Source organism: Oncorhynchus gorbuscha, unplaced genomic scaffold (genome assembly GCF_021184085.1).
Source record: "Oncorhynchus gorbuscha isolate QuinsamMale2020 ecotype Even-year unplaced genomic scaffold, OgorEven_v1.0 Un_scaffold_2252, whole genome shotgun sequence".
NCBI classification, from domain to species: Eukaryota; Metazoa; Chordata; class Actinopteri; order Salmoniformes; family Salmonidae; genus Oncorhynchus; species Oncorhynchus gorbuscha.
In genome coordinates, this window is record NW_025746812.1 from 38,530 (window position 1) to 60,000 (window position 21,471).

Below are 21,471 nucleotides of genomic sequence, written 5' to 3' on the forward strand. Positions count from 1 at the left end.
GTATATATATGTGCTATATATATGTGCTGTATATATGTGCTGTGTATATGTGCTGTATATATGTGCTGTATATATGTGCTGTGTATATGTGCTATGCATATGTATGAAGCTGTGTTATGTTGAAGACTTGTTGGCATCACTCAGGACAATCAAATCAAATGTATTTATAAAGCCCTTCATCAACCAACCAATCAAATGTATTTATATAGCCCTTCGTTCCTCAGCTGATATCTCAAAGTGCTGTACAGAAACCCAACCTAAAACCCCAAACGGCAAGCAATGCAGATGTAGAAGCATGTTGGCTAGGAAAAACTCCCTAGAAAAGGCCAAAACCTAGGAAGAAACCTAGAGAGGAACCAGGCTATGAGGGGTGGCCAGTCCTCTTCTGGCTGTGCCGGGTGGAGATTATAACAGAACATGGCCAAGATGTTCAAATGTTCATAAATGACCAGCATTGTCAAATAATAGGTCTGGCACAGGTAGCACATCCGGTGAACAGGTCAGGATTCCATAGCCGCAGGCAGAACAGTTGTGGGTCTTGGGACCATAATAAATTCAGATAGAGATGAAGAGGAGAGATGAAGAGGAGAGATGAAGAGGAGAGATGAAGAGGAGAGATGGAGAGGAGAGATGGAGAGGAGAGATGGAGAGGAGAGATGGAGAGGAGAGATGGAGAGGAGAGATGGAGAGATGGAGAGATGGAGAGGAGATGGAGAGGAGAGATGGAGAGGAGAGATGGAGAGGAGAGATGGAGAGGAGAGATGGAGAGGAGAGATGGAGAGGAGAGATGGAGAGGAGAGATGGAGAGGAGAGATGGAGAGGAGAGATGGAGAGGAGAGATGGAGAGGAGAGATGAAGAGGAGAGATGAAGAGGAGAGATGAAGAGGAGAGATGGAGAGGAGAGATGGAGAGGAGAGATGGAGAGGAGAGATGGAGAGATGGAGAGGAGAGATGGAGAGATGGAGAGGAGAGATGGAGAGGAGACACATCACATACTGAGCTGGAGGAGACATCACATACTGAGCTGGAGGAGACATCACATACTGAGCTGGAGGAGACATCACATACTGAGCTGGAGGAGACACATCACATACTGAGCTGGAGGAGACACATCACATACTGAGCTGGAGGAGACACATCACATACTGAGCTGGAGGAGACACATCACATACTGAGCTGGAGGAGACACATCACATACTGAGCTGGAGGAGACACATCACATACTGAGCTGGAGGAGACACATCACATACTGAGCTGGAGGAGACATCACATACTGAGCTGGAGGAGACACATCACATACTGAGCTGGAGGAGACATCACATACTGAGCTGGAGGAGACACATCACATACTGAGCTGGAGGAGACACATCACATACTGAGCTGGAGGAGACACATCACATACTGAGCTGGAGGAGACACATCACATACTGAGCTGGAGGAGACACATCACATACTGAGCTGGAGGAGACACATCACATACTGAGCTGGAGGAGACACATCACATACTGAGCTGGAGGAGACACATCACATACTGAGCTGGAGGAGACACATCACATACTGAGCTGAGGAGACACATCACATACTGAGCTAGAGGAGACACATCACATACTGAGCTGGAGGAGACACATCACATACTGAGCTGGAGGAGACACATCACATACTGAGCTGGAGGAGACATCACATACTGAGCTGGAGGAGACACATCACATACTGAGCTGGAGGAGACACATCACATACTGAGCTGGAGGAGACACATCACATACTGAGCTGGAGGAGACACATCACATACTGAGCTGGAGGAGACACATCACATACTGAGCTGGAGGAGACACATCACATACTGAGCTAGAGGAGACACATCACATACTGAGCTGGAGGAGACACATCACATACTGAGCTGGAGGAGACACATCACATACTGAGCTGGAGGAGACACATCACATACTGAGCTGGAGGAGACACATCACATACTGAGCTGGAGGAGACACATCACATACTGAGCTGGAGGAGACATCACATACTGAGCTGGAGGAGACACATCACATACTGAGCTGGAGGAGACACATCAGCTGGAGGAGACATCACTACTGAGCTGGAGGAGACACATCACATACTGAGCTGGAGGAGACACATCACATACTGAGCTGGAGGAGACACATCACATACTGAGCTGGAGGAGACACATCACATACTGAGCTGGAGGAGACACATCACATACTGAGCTGGAGGAGACACATCACATACTGAGCTGGAGGAGACACATCACATACTGAGCTGGAGGAGACATCACATACTGAGCTGGAGGAGACACATCACATACTGAGCTGGAGGAGACACATCACATACTGAGCTGGAGGAGACACATCACATACTGAGCTGGAGGAGACACATCACATACTGAGCTGGAGGAGACACATCACACTGGATACTGAGCTGGAGGAGACACATCACATACTGAGCTGGAGGAGACACATCACATACTGAGCTGGAGGAGACACATCACATACTGAGCTAGAGGAGACACATCACATACTGAGCTGGAGGAGACACATCACATACTGAGCTGGAGGAGACACATCACATACTGAGCTGGAGGAGACACATCACATACTGAGCTGGAGGAGACACATCACATACTGAGCTAGAGGAGACACATCACATACTGAGCTGGAGGAGACACATCACATACTGAGCTAGGGAGACACATCACATACTGAGCTAGAGGAGACACATCACATACTGAGCTGGAGGAGACACATCACATACTGAGCTGGAGGAGACACATCACATACTGAGCTGGAGGAGACACATCACATACTGAGCTGGAGGAGACACATCACATACTGAGCTGGAGGAGACATCATCTGAGCTGGAGGAGCCACATCACATACTGAGCTAGAGGAGACTGGAGGGAGACACATCACATACTGAGCTAGAGGAGACACATCACATACTGAGCTGGAGGAGACACATCACATACTGAGCTAGAGGAGACACATCACATACTGAGCTGGAGGAGACACATCACATACTGAGCTGGAGGAGACACATCACATACAGAGCTAGAGGAGACATCACATACTGAGCTGGAGGAGACACATCACATACTGAGCTGGAGGAGACACATCACATACTGAGCTAGAGGAGACACATCACATACTGAGCTAGAGGAGACACATCACATACTGAGCTGGAGGAGACACATCACATACTGAGCTGGAGGAGACACATCACATACTGAGCTGGAGGAGACACATCACATACTGAGCTGGAGGAGACATCACATACTGAGCTGGAGGAGACACATCACATACTGAGCTAGAGGAGACACATCACATACTGAGCTGGAGGAGACACCACATACTGAGTGGAGGAGACACATACATACTGAGCTAGAGGAGACACATCACATACTGAGTAGGAGACACATCACATACTGAGCTGGAGAGCAGCTGGAGGAGACACATCACATACTGAGCTAGAGCAGGAGCTAGAGGAGACACATCACATACTGAGTTGGAGGAGACATCACATAGAGCTGGAGGAGACACATCACATACTGAGCTGGAGGAGATATCTATCTAGTCAGTGATGGAGACTTAGCCCACTGTTGAAAGCACTACTGTAGCCTACTGCAGGAGAAATCTATTTGGCCCTGACAGGCTCTTGATCCAGTCTTGTCTGCAAACACACAGCTCCGTAGTAAATGACATCCATCACAGATGAGACCTGACTGGTGAGGCTACCTGGTCCCCAGCCTCCCTGCTGATCAGCAGGTAGCCTAGTGGTTAGAGCAGGTAGCCTAGTGGTTAGAGCAGGTAGCCTAGTGGTTAGAGCAGGTAGCCTAGTGGTTAGAGCAGGTAGCCTAGTGGTTAGAGCAGGTAGCCTAGTGGTTAGAGCAGGTAGCCTAGTGGTTAGAACCAGGTAGCCTAGTGGTTAGAACCAGGTAGCCTAGTGGTTAGAGCAGGTAGCCTAGTGGTTAGAGCAGGTAGCCTAGTGGTTAGAGCAGGTAGCCTAGTGGTTAGAGCAGGTAGCCTAGTGGTTAGAGCAGGTAGCCTAGTGGTTAGAGCAGGTAGCCTAGTGGTTAGAGCAGGTAGCCTAGTGGTTAGAGAGTTGGGCCAGTAACCCGAAAGACTGCTAGATCCAATCCCCGAGCTGACAAGGTCAAAATCTGTCGTTCTGCCCCAAACAAGGCGGTTAACACCACTGTTCCTAGACCAGTTAACCCACTGTTCCTAGACCAGTTAACCCACTGTTCCTAGACCAGTTAACCCACTGTTCCTAGACCAGTTAACCCACTGTTCCTAGACCAGTTAACCCCCTGTTCCTAGACCAGTTAACCCACTGTTCCTAGACCAGTTAACCCACTGTTCCTAGACCAGTTAACCCACTGTTCCTAGACCAGTTAACCCCCTGTTCCTAGACCAGTTAACCCCCTGTTCCTAGACCAGTTAACCCCCTGTTCCTAGACCAGTTAACCCCCTGTTCCTAGACCAGTTAACCCCTGTTCCTAGACCAGTTAACCCCTGTTCCTAGACCAGTTAACCCACTGTTCCTAGACCAGTTAACCCACTGTTCCTAGACCAGTTAACCCCTGTTCCTAGACCAGTTAACCCACTGTTCCTAGACCAGTTAACCCACTGTTCCTAGACCAGTTAACCCACTGTTCCTAGACCAGTTAACCCCCTGTTCCTAGACCAGTTAACCCACTGTTCCTAGACCAGTTAACCCACTGTTCCTAGACCAGTTAACCCCCTGTTCCTAGACCAGTTAACCCACTGTTCCTAGACCAGTTAACCCACTGTTCCTAGACCAGTTAACCCACTGTTCCTAGACCAGTTAACCCACTGTTCCTAGACCAGTTAACCCCCTGTTCCTAGACCAGTTAACCCCCTGTTCCTAGACCAGTTAACCCACTGTTCCTAGACCAGTTAACCCACTGTTCCTAGACCAGTTAACCCACTGTTCCTAGACCAGTTAACCCACTGTTCCTAGACCAGTTAACCCCACTGTTCCTAGACCAGTTAACCCACTAGACCAGTTAACCCACTGTTCCTAGACCAGTTAACCCACTAGACCAGTTAACCCACTAGACCAGTTAACCCACTAGACCAGTTAACCCACTAGACCAGTTAACCCACTAGACCAGTTAACCCACTAGACCAGTTAACCCACTGTTCCTAGACCAGATAACCCACTCTTCCTAGACCAGTTAACCCACTGTTCCTAGACCAGTTAACCCCACTGTTCCTAGGCCATCATTGTAAATAAGAGTGTGTTATTAACAGACTTGCCTAGTTAAATAAAGGTTAAATTTAAAAAATATTAATTTAAAAAATCCTAATAACTCCTCCTCCTCTCCCTGTTCCGCCTCCCTCTCCTCCACCCCCCCCCCCTCCTCTGCTCTCTTCTGATTCATGTACATTTGAGTCATTTAGCTCGTTCTCTTCCAGAGAGACTTACAGTAATGAGTACAAACATTTTCAACTGGTCCCCGGTGGGAATCTAAACCCACAACCCCTGTCATTGCAAGCACCATGCTCTACCAACTGAGCCATAAGGGACCCCCTCCTCAAACTCAACCCCTGTCGTTGCAAGCACCATGCTCTACCAACTGAGCCATAAGGGACCCCCTCCTCAAACTCAACCCCTGTCGTTGCAAGCACCATGCTCTACCAACTGAGCCATAAGGGACCCCCTCCTCAAACTCAACCCTGTCGTTGCAAGCACCATACTCTACCAACTGAGCCTTAAGGGACCCCCTCCTCAAACTCAACCCTGTCGTTGCAAGCACCATACTCTACCAACTGAGCCATAAGGGACCCCCTCCTCAAACTCAACCCCCTCTCACCTTCCTCCTCTTCTCTGTCTGTAACTTGAGTCAATCAAGCTTCTGGACACTGAAGGTGATAAATACCCTGGGTATCAACCTATCAGGTTCAGTCCACAACTATCAGGGTTCAGTCTTCTGGGTATCAACCTATCAGGGTTCAGTCTTCTGGGTATCCCCTATCAGGGTTCAGTCTTCTGGGTATCCACCTATCAGGGTTCAGTCTTCTGGGTATCAACCTATCAGGGTTCAGTCTTCTGGGTATCAACCTATCAGGGTTCAGTCTTCTGGGTATCCCCCTATCAGGGTTCAGTCTTCTGGGTATCAACCTATCAGGGTTCAGTCTTCTGGGTATCAACCTATCAGGGTTCAGTCTTCTGGGTATCCCCCTATCAGGGTTCAGTCTTCTGGGTATCCCCCTATCAGGGTTCAGTCTTCTGGGTATCCACCTATCAGGGTTCAGTCTTCTGGGTATCCACCTATCAGGGTTCAGTCCTCTGGTCTTATTTAAACAGGCCTCGCCAGGAGTGACAAATCTGTACAACTGCAGCGCCAACACTCAGCAACGATCAGAAAGACAGGAGAGGAGAGGAGCTCCACAAGGCTCTTACCTCTGTGTATCTGACCACAACAAGTTTAGAGAGGAGGCACTTCTGGGTATCAACCTATCAGGGTTCAGTATACTGGGTATCCACCTATCAGGGTTCAGTATACTGGGTAGAGAGGAGGCACTGCAGATGATCTCTCTCTCAGGTCATTTCATCTCCCTATTTTCTCAAGCTGTCCTTCTGCCTGTGACAAAGTCCCACGACTGTAGTGCCAACCCCCTGGGAAGAGAAGAGACCACAGCCACTTCTCCTCACCAACGCCGTCGGCTCCCAGGGCTGGCGGACGCATAAATCTAGCTTGATTAAAAGGAGAGTTTCATCTCAGATGGAAACGGGCCGGGGACTCTGGGATATCCGGGAAGCTGGTTGGCGGTCCATAGGGAAGCACATTAAAGATATTTAAACTGAGATGAGGTAGAGGAAATCTCTAGTAACACTTCGGAGTGAGGAGAGGGGCTCAGTCAGCAGGGGGGTGAGTGATAGGGGGAGGACGGAGGGGGAGGACAGAGGTGTAATAGGGGGAGGACAGAGGGTGTGTAATAGGGGGAGGACGGAGGGTGTGTAATAGGGGGTGGACGGAGGGGGGAGGACGGAGGGTGTGTAATAGGGTGAGGACGGAGGGTGTGTAAAACCTCAGACCCCACCTCAGACCCCAGACCCCGCCCCAGACCCCGGCCCAGACCCCGGCCCAGAGAGAAGAACATCAGGAGAAACACAGTAGAGAAGGAAGTCAGGAGAAACACAGTAGAGAAGGAAGTCAGGAGAAACACAGTAGAGAAGGAAGTCAGGAGAAACACAGTAGAGAAGGAAGTCAGGAGAAACACAGTCGAGAAGGAAGTCAGGAGAAACACAGTCGAGAAGGAAGTCAGGAGAAACACAGTCGAGAAGGAAGTCAGGAGAAACACAGTCGAGAAGGAAGTCAGGAGAAACACAGTCGAGAAGGAAGTCAGGAGAAACACAGTCGAGAAGAACGTCAGGAGAAACACAGTCGAGAAGAACGTCAGGAGAAACACAGTCGAGAAGGAAGTCAGGAGAAACACAGTAGAGAAGGAAGTCAGGAGAAACACAGAGAGAGAAGAACATGAGGAGAAACAGAGAGAGAAGAACATCAGGAGAAACACATAGAGAGAAGAACATGAGGAGAAACAGAGAGAGAAGAACATGAGGAGAAACACAGAGAGAGAAGAACATGAGGAGAAACACAGAGAGAGAAGAACATGAGGAGAAACACAGAGAGAGAAGAACATGAGGAGAAACACAGTAGAGAAGAACATGAGGAGAAACACAGTAGAGAAGAACATGAGGAGAAACACAGAGAGAGAAGAACATGAGGAGAAACACAGAGAGAGAAGAACATGAGGAGAAACACAGAGAGAGTCGAACATGAGGAGAAACACAGAGAGAGTCGAACATGAGGAGAAACACAGAGAGAGAAGAACATGAGGAGAAACACAGAGAGAGAAGAACATGAGGAGAAACACAGAGAGAGAAGAACATGAGGAGAAACACAGAGAGAGAAGAACATGAGGAGAAACACAGAGAGAGAAGAACATGAGGAGAAACAGAGAGAGAGAAGAACATGAGGAGAAACAGAGAGAGAAGAACATGAGGAGAAACACAGTAGAGAAGAACATGAGGAGAAACACATAGAGAGAAGAACATGAGGAGAAACACATAGAGAGAAGAACATTAGGAGAAACAGAGAGAGAATAACATGAGGAGAAACACAGTAGAGAAGAACATGAGGAGAAACAGAGAGAGAAGAACATGAGGAGAAACAGAGAGAGAAGAACATGAGGAGAAACAGAGAGAGAAGAACATGAGGAGAAACACAGAGAGAAGAACATGAGGAGAAACACAGAGAGAAGAACATGAGGAGAAACACAGTAGAGAAGAACATGAGGAGAAACAGAGAGAGAAGAACATGAGGAGAAACACAGAGAGAAGAACATGAGGAGAAATACAGAGAGAGAAGAACATGAGGAGAAATACAGAGAGAGAAGAACATGAGGAGAAACACAGAGAGAGAAGAACATGAGGAGAAACACAGAGAGAGAAGAACATCAGGAGAAACACAGAGAGAGAAGAACACGAGGAGAAACACAGAGAGAGAAGAACACGAGGAGAAACAGAGAGAGAATAACATGAGGAGAAACACAGTAGAGAAGAACATGAGAAACACAGAGAGAGAAGAACATGAGCAGAAACACAGAGAGAGAAGAACATGAGGAGAAACACAGAGAGAGAAGAACATGAGGAGAAACACAGAGAGAGAAGAACATGAGGAGAAACACAGTAGAGAAGAACATGAGGAGAAACACAGAGAGATAAGAACATGAGGAGAAACACAGAGAGAGAAGAACATGAGGAGAAACACAGAGAGAGAAGAACATGAGGAGAAACACACAGAGAGAAGAACATGAGGATAAACACAGAGAGAGAAGAACATGAGGAGAAACAGAGAGAGAAGAACATGAGGAGAAACAGAGAGAGAGAAGAACATGAGGAGAAACAGAGAGAGAAGAACATGAGGAGAAACACAGTAGAGAAGAACATGAGGAGAAACAGAGAGAGAAGAACATGAGGAGAAACACATAGAGAGAAGAACATGAGGAGAAACAGAGAGAGAAGAACATGAGGAGAAACACAGTAGAGAAGAACATGAGGAGAAACAGACATGAGGAGAAACAGAGAGAGAAGAACATGAGGAGAAACAGAGAGAGAAGAACATGAGGAGAAACACAGAGAGAAGAACATGAGGAGAAACACAGAGAGAAGAACATGAGGAGAAACACAGTAGAGAAGAACATGAGGAGAAACAGAGAGAGAAGAACATGAGGAGAAACACAGAGAGAAGAACATGAGGAGAAATACAGAGAGAGAAGAACATGAGGAGAAATACAGAGAGAGAAGAACATGAGGAGAAACACAGAGAGAGAAGAACATGAGGAGAAACACAGAGAGAGAAGAACATCAGGAGAAACACAGAGAGAGAAGAACATCAGGAGAAACACAGAGAGAGAAGAACATGAGGAGAAACACAGAGAGAGAAGAACATGAGGAGAAACAGAGAGAGAATAACATGAGGAGAAACAGAGAGAGAGAAGAACATGAGGAGAAACAGAGAGAGAAGAACATGAGGAGAAACACAGTAGAGAAGAACATGAGGAGAAACACATAGAGAGAAGAACATGAGTAGAGAGAGAACATGAGGAGAAACACATAGAGAGAAGAACATGAGGAGAAACACAGAGAGAAGAACATGAGGAGAAACAGAGAGAGAAGAACATGAGGAGAAACAGAGAGAGAAGAACATGAGGAGAAACAGAGAGAGAAGAACATGAGGAGAAACACAGTAGAGAAGAACATGAGGAGAAACAGAGAGAGAAGAACATGAGGAGAAACAGAGAGAGAAGAACATGAGGAGAAACAGAGAGAGAAGAACATGAGGAGAAACACAGAGAGAAGAACATGAGGAGAAACACAGAGAGAAGAACATGAGGAGAAACACAGTAGAGAAGAACATGAGGAGAAACAGAGAGAGAAGAACATGAGGAGAAACACAGAGAGAAGAACATGAGGAGAAATACAGAGAGAGAAGAACATGAGGAGAAATACAGAGAGAGAAGAACATGAGGAGAAACACAGAGAGAGAAGAACATGAGGAGAAACACAGAGAGAGAAGAACATCAGGAGAAACACAGAGAGAGAAGAACATCAGAGAAACACAGAGAGAAAGAACATGAGGAGAAACACAGAGAGAAAGAACATGAGGAGAAACAGAGAGAGAATAACATGAGGAGAAACAGAGAGAGAGAAGAACATGAGGAGAAACAGAGAGAGAAGAACATGAGGAGAAACACAGTAGAGAAGAACATGAGGAGAAACACATAGAGAGAAGAACATGAGGAGAAACACATAGAGAGAAGAACATGAGGAGAAACACATAGAGAGAAGAACATGAGGAGAAACACAGAGAGAAGAACATGAGGAGAAACAGAGAGAGAAGAACATGAGGAGAAACAGAGAGAGAAGAACATGAGGAGAAACAGAGAGAGAAGAACATGAGGAGAAACACAGTAGAGAAGAACATGAGGAGAAACAGAGAGAGAAGAACATGAGGAGAAACACAGAGAGAGAAGAACATGAGGAGAAACAGAGAGAGAAGAACATGAGGAGAAACACATAGAGAGAAGAACATGAGGAGAAACACAAAGAGAGAAGAACATGAGGAGAAACACAGTAGAGAAGAACATGAGGAGAAACAGAGAGAGAAGAACATGAGGAGAAACACAGAGAGAGAAGAACATGAGGAGAAACACAGAGAAGAACATGAGGAGAAACAGAGAGAGAAGAACATGAGGAGAAACACAGAGAGAGAAGAACATGAGGAGAAACACATAGAGAGAAGAACATGAGGAGAAACACAGAGAGAGAAGAACATGAGGAGAAACACAGAGAGAGAAGAACATGAGGAGAAACACAGAGAGAGAAGAACATGAGGAGAAACACAGAGAGAGAAGAACATGAGGAGAAACACAGAGAGAGAAGAACATGAGGAGAAACACAGAGAGAGAAGAACATGAGGAGAAACACAGAGAGAGAAGAACATGAGGAGAAACACAGAGAGAGAAGAACATGAGGAGAAACACAGAGAGAGAAGAACATGAGGAGAAACACATAGAGAGAAGAACATGAGGAGAAACACAGAGAGAGAGAAGAACATCAGGAGAAACACAGTAGAGAGAAGGACATCAGGAGAAACACATAGAGAGAAGAACATCAGGAGAAACACATAGAGAGAAGAACATCAGGAGAAACACAGAGAGAGGACATCAGGAGAAACACAGTAGAGAAGAACATCAGGAGAAACACAGTAGAGAAGGAAGTCAGGAGAAACACAGTAGAGAGAAGAACATGAGGAGAAAGCTCTGTCACCATATAGGGAGGGGAAAAGCAATGCATCCTTGTCTAGATCGACACTTCAAATGGGTCCCTATTCCCTATGGGCTCTGGTCAAAAGCAGTGCCCTATATAGGGTATAGGATGCAGCGTTGTGATATGCAGCAGCCTCTCATTCCTGAGAGAAGAGGTAGAGAGAGAGAGAGAGAACTGCTGCATATAGCTGCTATGTGACTGGACTGTAATGGAGAGGTACTTAAACAACACTGAGTTGTTTCAATGGCTCCCTGGGAGCATAGCAGAAATTCTCTTTCTTTTAATTCTTCATCTCCATCTCTGTTTCACATGATCTGAGTCAGAGCGCTCTTTATTCAGAATGTGTCTTCGTGGTGGGACGGGACAGGAAATGGCTGTAGGCTAGTAAAACTACGAATTTAAAGTGCCAAAAGATGGGCTGTTGTAGTCAGTGGCCCAGTCTCATTGTTCTCATTGCTTCCGTTTTCATCTCGTCTTTGTTCCCATGTTCATCCCATCTTGTAGCCCGAGACGGATTGAAAACCATCCTAGGGTTTGGTTCATTCTAGCAGAGGATGCCATGAGCCCAGAAGCCAAGAGTCAAGTTCACAGCAGAAAGCACCAGTCTAAGCAACACACATTCTATATAGTTATAATGAGGTGTCCAACGGTACAGTTCTAGATGAGGGTCAGCATGTCATATGTACCAGCTTGGTCCTTTGTAACGGTAGAGCATGGCGCTTGTAACGCCAGGGTAGTGGGTTCGATCCCCGGGACCACCCATACGTAGAATGTATGCACACATGACTGTAAGTCGCTTTGGATAAAAGCGTCTGCTAAATGGCATATATTATTATATTATATTATTTTACTGGTAGGGAGGGGGAGGGGGAGGGAGGGAGGGAGGGAGGGAGGGAGGGAGGGAGGGAGGGAGGGAGGGAGGGAGGGAGGGAGGGAGGGAGGGAGGGAGGGAGGGGGAGGGAGGGAGGGAGGGAGGGGAGGGAGAGAGTAAAGAGGGCTGGATGGAGAGAGATTGGTGGGGGGAGAGGGAGAGGGAGAAGTAAGGAGGGCTGGCGGGAGAGCGTGAGAGATGGAGATAGAGAGAGAGAGAACGGTGGAGAGAGAGCGAAGTAGGGAGGGCTGGAGGGAGAGGGAGAGAGAGAGAGAGAAAGTATAGGAGGGAGAGGAGGGAGAGAAGGCTGTAGTGGACTGGAAGGAGAGAGTGCTAGAGGGAGGGAGGGAGTCTCTTTACCGTTCTGTGTGAGCTTGGTGGAACACACCAGGGTTGCTATCTGAAAGGAGTCCTTGCTGATGGTACAGTTGCCCAGGTTGTGTGAACCCTTCCCTGTAGTGGACAATCCCTTCTCCTCCAGCTCCACCTTGGTAGCAGGCAGGTTCAGGTACAGAGACGAGTCCTCCAGCTTCTTAGCCTCCGCCTGGGGGTCATACAGAATTACACAATCACATATACCTGGTCCGTGGTGTTATACTACTTACCCTGAATACGATGAGGTGGTGTTATATTACCTACCCTGAATATGATGAGGTGGTGTTATATTACCTACCCTGAATACGATGAGGTGGTGTTATATTACCTACCCTGAATACGATGAGGTGGTGTTATATTACCCTGTATACGATGAGGTGGTGTTATATTACCTGAATACGATGAGGTGGTGTTATATTACCTACCCTGAATACGATGAGGTGGTGTTATATTACCTACCCTGAATACGATGAGGTAGTGTTATATTACCTACCCTGAATACGATGAGGTGGTGTTATATTACCTGTATACGATGAGGTGGTGTTATATTACCTACCCTGAATACGATGAGGTGGTGTTATATTACCTACCCTGAATACGATGAGGTGGTGTTATATTACCTACCCTGAATACGATGAGGTGGTGTTATATTACCTACCCTGAATACGATGAGGTGGTGTTATATTACCTACCCTGAATACAATGAGGTGGTGTTATATTACCTACCCTGAATACGATGAGGTGGTGTTATATTACCTACCCTGAATACGATGAGGTGGTGTTATATTACCTGTATACGATGAGGTGGTGTTATATTACCTACCCTGAATACGATGAGGTGGTGTTATATTACCTACCCTGAATACAATGAGGTGGTGTTATATTACCTACCCTGAATACGATGAGGTGGTGTTATATTACCTGAATACGATGAGGTGGTGTTATATTACCTACCCTGAATACGATGAGGTGGTGTTATATTACCTACCCTGAATACGATGAGGTGGTGTTATATTACCTACCCTGAATACGATGAGGTGGTGTTATATTACCTGTATACTGATATACGATGAGGTGGTGTTATATTACCTACCCTGTATACGATGACATATTACCTGTATATGATGTGGTGTTATATTACCCTGTATACGATGAGGTGGTGTTATATTACCTACCCTGTATACGATGAGGTGTGTTATCATCAGTTACCTCCCTGAATACGATGAGGTGGTGTTATATTACCTACCCTGTATACGATGAGGTGGTGTTATAGTATCTACCCTGAATACGGTGGTGTTATATTACCCTTGTCCTACCCTGTATACGATGAGGTGGTGTTATATTACCTCAATACAGGGTGGTGTTATATTACCTAAACGATATATTACCTCTCCGATTTGTCTTTGGCTGCAGGGGTGGTGTTAATTACCCTGGATTATAACCAGTTAGAGCCCCGCCCACTGAACCAGACAACCAGTTAGAGCCCAGGCCCACTGAGGTGGTGTTATAGACCTACCAGATGAGGTGGTGTTATATTACCTACCCGCCCACTGAACCAGACAACCAGTTAGAGCCCCGCCCACTGAACCAGACAACCAGTTAGAGCCCCGCCCACTGAACCAGACAACCAGTTAGAGCCCAGGCCCACTGAACCAGACAACCAGTTAGAGGGGGAGGAAAGGATATAACCAGTTAGAGCCCACTGAACCAGACAACCAGTTAGAGCCCAGGCCCACTGAACCAGACAACCAGTTAGAGCCCCGCCCACTGAACCAGACAACCAGTTAGAGCCCCGCCCACTGAACCAGACAACCAGTTAGAGCCCAGGCCCACTGAACCAGACAACCAGTTAGAGCCCCGCCCACTGAACCAGACAACCAGTTAGAGCCCAGGCCCACTGAACCAGACAACCAGTTAGAGCCCCGCCCACTGAACCAGACAACCAGTTAGAGCCCCGCCCACTGAACCAGACAACCAGTTAGAGCCCCGCCCACTGAACCAGACAACCAGTTAGAGCCCCGCCCACCGAACCAGACAACCAGTTAGAGCCCCGCCCACTGAACCAGACAACCAGAACACAACACACATGAATCATACACAATCCCATCCTCAGTCAGGACACCTAGGAGTCCAATAATCTGAACTGCAATAATTGTGTTGTATCCAGTCCATATGGTAGAGTGTATTCTCACTACATCTTCACTACATTTACATTTAAGTCATTTAGCAGACGCTCTTATCCAGAGCGACTTACAAATTGGTGCATTCACCTGATGACATCCATCCAATAGTGCATCTAAATCTTAAAGGGGGGTGAGAGGGATTACTTATCCTATCCTAGGTATTCCTTAAAGAGGTGGGGTTTCAGGTGTCTCCGGAAGGTGGTGATTGACTCCGCTGTCCCCCAGGGAGAATGATGTAAACACACTGTATATTCAGAGTGTACTCTCACTACACTATCCCCCAGGGAGAATGATGTAAACACACTGTATATTCAGAGTGTATTCTCGCTACATCTTCGCTACACTATCCCCCAGGGAGAATGATGTAAACACACTGTACATTCTGACCAGACCCTGAGGGTACCACATAGACAATAGAACAGTATGTGTGAAGCAGCCTCCGTGTGGGTCCTATATAAACCCAGAGGAGAGTAACGGCTGTGTCCGGATGGGACCGAATACATCACCATCACAGATCAACAAGCTCAGATTTACGTGACGTTCAGGAGCCTGATTCACCGGGAGCATCTGGTGCATTCAATCTGTATAAATCAACTTATTGGTTTTCTGCCCGTAGCCTGGCGCGGTGAATAATCGCTCTGCTCGCTGGACTGGAAGACAACCAATAGAAAGATAGAAGAGGTCTACGGTATGTATGCTGCAGAATCAGGAGAGGAGTGGATTCACTACGCAATGACTTCCCATCAGACACAAACGCAGAGTCACAGATTAAAACAGCTGGGAGTCAGTGGATTGTTTGGTCCAGAAACCTGTACATCTCAGCTGTTCACTGACCTAGAATGAACCCTCTGAAATGTTCTCTCACTCTCTCACTCTCACTCTCACTCTCACTCTCACTCCTACCTCCTATACACTGAATGATAACATCGTCCCCAACAGGTCAAATATCAGCCATCAAACATGCCTCAGGTAGGTAATCATCAGTAGTGGAGAGGGTAGCTAGTTTTAAGTTCCTCGGCGTACAAATCACAGACAAACTGAATTGGTCCACTCACACTGACAGCGTCGTGAAGAAGGCGCAGCAGCGCCTCTTCAACCTCAGGAGGCTGAAGAAATTTGGCTTGTCACCAAAAGCACTCACAAACTTCTACAGATGCACAATCGAGAGCATCCTGGCGGGCTGTATCACCGCCTGGTACGGCAACTGCTCCGCCCTCAACCGTAAGGCTCTGCAGAGGGTAGTGAGGACTGCACAACGCATCACCGGGGGCAAACTACCTGCCCTCCAGGACACCTACACCACCCGTTGTTACAGGAAGGCCATAAAGATCATCAAGGACATCAACCACCCGAACCACTGCCTGTTCACCCCGCTATCATCCAGAAGGCGAGGTCAGTACAGGTGCATCAAAGCTGGGACAGAGAGACTGAAAAACAGCTTCTATCTCAAGGCCATCAGACTGTTAAACAGCCACCACTAACATTGAGTGGCTGCTGCCAACACACTGACTCAACTCCAGCCACTTTAATAATGGGAAATGATGGGAAATGATGTAAAATATATCACTAGCCACTTTAAACAATGCTACCTTATATAATGTTACTTACCCTACATTATTCATCTCATATGCATACGTATATACTGTACTCTATATCATCGACTGCATCCTTATGTAATACATGTATCACTAGCCACTTTAACTATGCCACTTTGTTTACTTTGTCTACATACTCATCTCATATGTATATACTGTACTCGATACCATCTACTGTATGCTGCTCTGTACCATCACTCATTCATATATCCTTATGTACATATTCTTTATCCCCTTACACTGTGTATAAGACAGTAGTTTTGGAATTGTTAGTTAGATTACTTGTTGGTTATCACTGCATTGTCGGAAATAGAAGCACAAGCATTTCGCTACACTCGCACTACCATCTGCTAACCATGTGTATGTGACAAATAATATCTGCTAACCATGTGTATGTGACCAATAACATCTGCTAACCATGTGTATGTGACCAATAACATCTGCTAACCATGTGTATGTGACCATTAACATCTGCTAACCATGTGTATGTGACCAATAACATCTGCTAACCATGTGTATGTGACCAATAACATCTGCTAACCATGTGTATGTGACCAATAACATCTGCTAACCATGTGTATGTGACCAATAACATCTGCTAACCATGTGTATGTGACCAATAACATCTACTAACCATGTGTATGTGACCAATAACATCTGCTAACCATGTGTATGTGACCAATAACATCTGCTAACCATGTGTATGTGACCAATAACATCTGCTAACCATGTGTATGTGACCATTAACATCTGCTAACCATGTGTATGTGACCAATAACATCTACTAACCATGTGTATGTGACCATTAACATCTGCTAACCATGTGTATGTGACCAATAACATCTGCTAACCATGTGTATGTGACCAATAACATCTGCTAACCATTTGTATGTGACCAATAACATCTGCTAACCATGTGTATGTGACCAATAACATCTGCTAACCATGTGTATGTGACCAATAACATCTGCTAACCATGTGTATGTGACCAATAACATCTGCTAACCATGTGTATGTGACCAATAACATCTGCTAACCATGTGTATGTGACCAATAACATCTGCTAACCATGTGTATGTGACCATTAACATCTGCTAACCATGTGTATGTGACCAATAACATCTGCTAACCATGTGTATGTGGACCAATAACATCTGCTAACCATGTGTATGTGACCAATAACATCTGCTAACCATGTGTATGTGACCAATAACATCTGCTAACCATGTGTATGTGACCAATAACATCTGCTAACCATGTGTATGTGACCAATAACATCTGCTAACCATGTGTATGTGACCAATAACATCTGCTAACCATGTGTATGTGACCAATAACATCTGCTAACCATGTGTATGTGACCAATAACATCTGCTAACCATGTGTATGTGACCAATAACATCTGCTAACCATGTGTATGTGACCAATAACATCTGCTAACCATGTGTATGTGACCAATAACATCTGCTAACCATGTGTATGTGACCAATAACATCTGCTAACCATGTGTATGTGACCAATAACATCTGCTAACCATGTGTATGTGACCAATAACATCTGCTAACCATGTGTATGTGACCAATAACATCTGCTAACCATGTGTATGTGACCAATAACATCTGCTAACCATGTGTATGTGACCAATAACATCTGCTAACCATGTGTATGTGACCAATAACATCTGCTAACCATGTGTATGAGGACCAATAACATCTGCTAACCATGTGTATGAGGACCAATAACATCTGCTAACCATGTGTATGAGGACCAATACCAATAACATCTGCTAACCATGTGTATGTGACAAATAACATCTGCTAACCATGTGTATGTGACCAATAACATCTGCTAACCATGTGTATGAGGACCAATAACATCTGCTAACCATGTGTATGAGGACCAATAACATCTGCTAACCATGTGTATGTGACCAATAACATCTGCTAACCATGTGTATGTGACCAATAACATCTGCTAACCATGTGTATGTGACCAATAACATCTGCTAACCATGTGTATGTGACCAATAACATCTGCTAACCATGTGTATGTGACCAATACCATCTGCTAACCATGTGTATGTGACCAATAACATCTGCTAACCATGTGTATGTGACCAATAACATCTGCTAACCATGTGTATGTGACCAATAACATCTGCTAACCATGTGTATGTGACCAATAACATCTGCTAACCATGTGTATGTGACCAATAACATCTGCTAACCATGTGTATGTGACCAATAACATCTGCTAACCATGTGTATGTGACCAATAACATCTGCTAACCATGTGTATGTGACCAATAACATCTGCTAACCATGTGTATGTGACCAATAACATCTGCTAACCATGTGTATGTGACCAATAACATCTGCTAACCATGTGTATGTGACCAATAACATCTGCTAACCATGTGTATGTGACCAATAACATCTGCTAACCATGTGTATGTGACCAATAACATCTGCTAACCATGTGTATGTGACCAATAACATCTGCTAACCATGTGTATGTGACCAATAACATCTGCTAACCATGTGTATGTGACCAATAACATCTGCTAATACCATGTGTATGTGACCAATAACATCTGCTAACCATGTGTATGTGACCAATAACATCTGCTAACCATGTGTATGTGACCAATAACATCTGCTAACCATGTGTATGTGACCAATAACATCTGCTAACCATGTGTATGTGACCAATAACATCTGCTAACCATGTGTATGTGACCAATAACATCTGCTAACCATGTGTATGTGACCAATAACATCTGCTAACCATGTGTATGTGACCAATAACATCTGCTAACCATGTGTATGTGACCAATAACATCTGCTAACCATGTGTATGTGACCAATAACATCTGCTAACCATGTGTATGTGACCAATAACATCTGCTAACCATGTGTATGTGACCAATAACATCTGCTAACCATGTGTATGTGACCAATAACATCTGTTAACCATGTGTATGTGACCAATAACATCTGCTAACCATGTGTATGTGACCAATAACATCTGCTAACCATGTGTATGTGACCAATAACATCTGCTAACCATGTGTATGTGACCAATAACATCTGCTAACCATGTGTATGTGACCAATAACATCTGCTAACCATGTGTATGTGACCAATAACATCTGCTAACCATGTGTATGTGACCAATAACATCTGCTAACCATGTGTATGTGACCAATAACATCTGCTAACCATGTGTATGTGACCAATACCATCTGCTAACCATGTGTATGTGACCAATAACATCTGCTAACCATGTGTATGTGACCAATAACATCTGCTAACCATGTGTATGTGACCAATAACATCTGCTAACCATGTGTATGTGACCAATAACATCTGCTAACCATGTGTATGTGACCAATAACATCTGCTAACCATGTGTATGTGACCAATAACATCTGCTAACCATGTGTATGTGACCAATAACATCTGCTAACCATGTGTATGTGACCAATAACATCTGCTAACCATGTGTATGTGACCAATAACATCTGCTAACCATGTGTATGTGACCATTAACATCTGCTAACCATGTGTATGTGACCAATAAAATTTGATTTGATTTGATTTGATCCAACCTGAGCCAGAAAGACAAGGCAATTAACTACTGAAGGAAAATTAGTTAAAAACACAACTTGCAACAATTTATAGGATTTGACTGAATTACAGTTCAAAGAAGGAAAATTGTCCATTTAAATAAATTCATTAGACCCTAATCTATGGATTTCACTTGACTGGGCAGGGGCACAGCCTGACTGGCTGGCTGAGTGACTGACTGGCTGGCTGAGTGACTGACTGGGCATGGGGCACAGCCTGACTGGCTGGCTGAGTGACTGACTGGCTGGCTGAGTGACTGACTGGCTGGCTGAGTGACTGACTGGCTGGCTGAGTGACTGACTGGCTGGCTGAGTGACTGACTGGCTGGCTGAGTGACTGACTGGCTGGCTGAGTGACTGGGCAGGGGCACAGCCTGACTGGCTGGCTGAGTGACTGACTGGCTGGCTGAGTGACTGACTGGCTGGCTGGCTGGCTGGCTGGCTGAGTGACTGACTGGCTGGCTGAGTGACTGACTGGCTGGCTGAGTGACTGGGCAGGGGCACAGCCTGACTGGCTGGCTGAGTGACTGACTGGCTGGCTGAGTGACTGACTGGCTGGCTGGCTGAGTGACTGACTGGCTGGCTGAGTGACTGACTGGCTGGCTGAGTGAGGGGCACAGCCTGACTGGTTGGCTGAGTGACTGACTGGCTGGCTGAGTGACTGGCTGGCTGGCTGAGTGACTGGCTGGCTGGCTGGCTGGCTGAGCCTGACTGACTGACTGACTGACTGACTGGCTGGTTGGCTGGCTGGCTGACTGACTGGCTGGCTGGTTGGCTGAGTGACTGACCGACTGACTGACTGGCTGGTGACTGACCGAGTGACTGGCTGGCCGAGTGACTGGCTGAGTGACTGGCTGAGTGACTGGCTGAGTGACTGGCTGAGTGACTGGCTGAGTGACTGGCTGAGTGACTGGCTGACTGACTGGCAGGGTAAGTGACTGATTGACTGGCTGACTGGCAGGCTGGCTGGCTGAGTGACTGATTGACTGGCTGGCTGGCTGGCTGGCTGAGTGTATGAGAAGTAAACCGTCTTTGCTGAAGCCCACAACAGTGTGTGTGTGTGGCAATGCTGGAGGACGGATAGCTTCACCCTAAATACAGCACGTTTCAAACAGACAGCTGTCTGGACCTGCTAATTGATCGTTTTGCATACGGCCGCCTCTCCCAGCTCCTCTTGGCTGGACTAACAGATAATACACCATGAGGCGAGCAGATGGAGCAACAAGGCTGCCAGGACAGGCTTCCTCAGCCCTGTTCCACACCCATAAACATTAAAAACACGAACAAAAATAAATACATACATTTAGAATGGAGTCCCTTCAGCCAGGCGGACGCCTTTCCCAACATACAAATGAGCAGTTACAGGCAATTCTCCTAGCGCGGGCCCACCGACAGCCAGCGCAGGACCCACCGACAGCCAGCCCGGGCCCCACCGACAGCCAG

At 46.2% G+C, this 21,471-nt stretch overlaps 1 pseudogene; it reads right to left on the bottom strand.

Annotated features, from left to right (window-relative positions):
• The window catches only part of LOC124025447, a 76,783-nt pseudogene that overhangs the window by 29,934 nt on the left and 25,378 nt on the right, over positions 1-21,471 (bottom strand).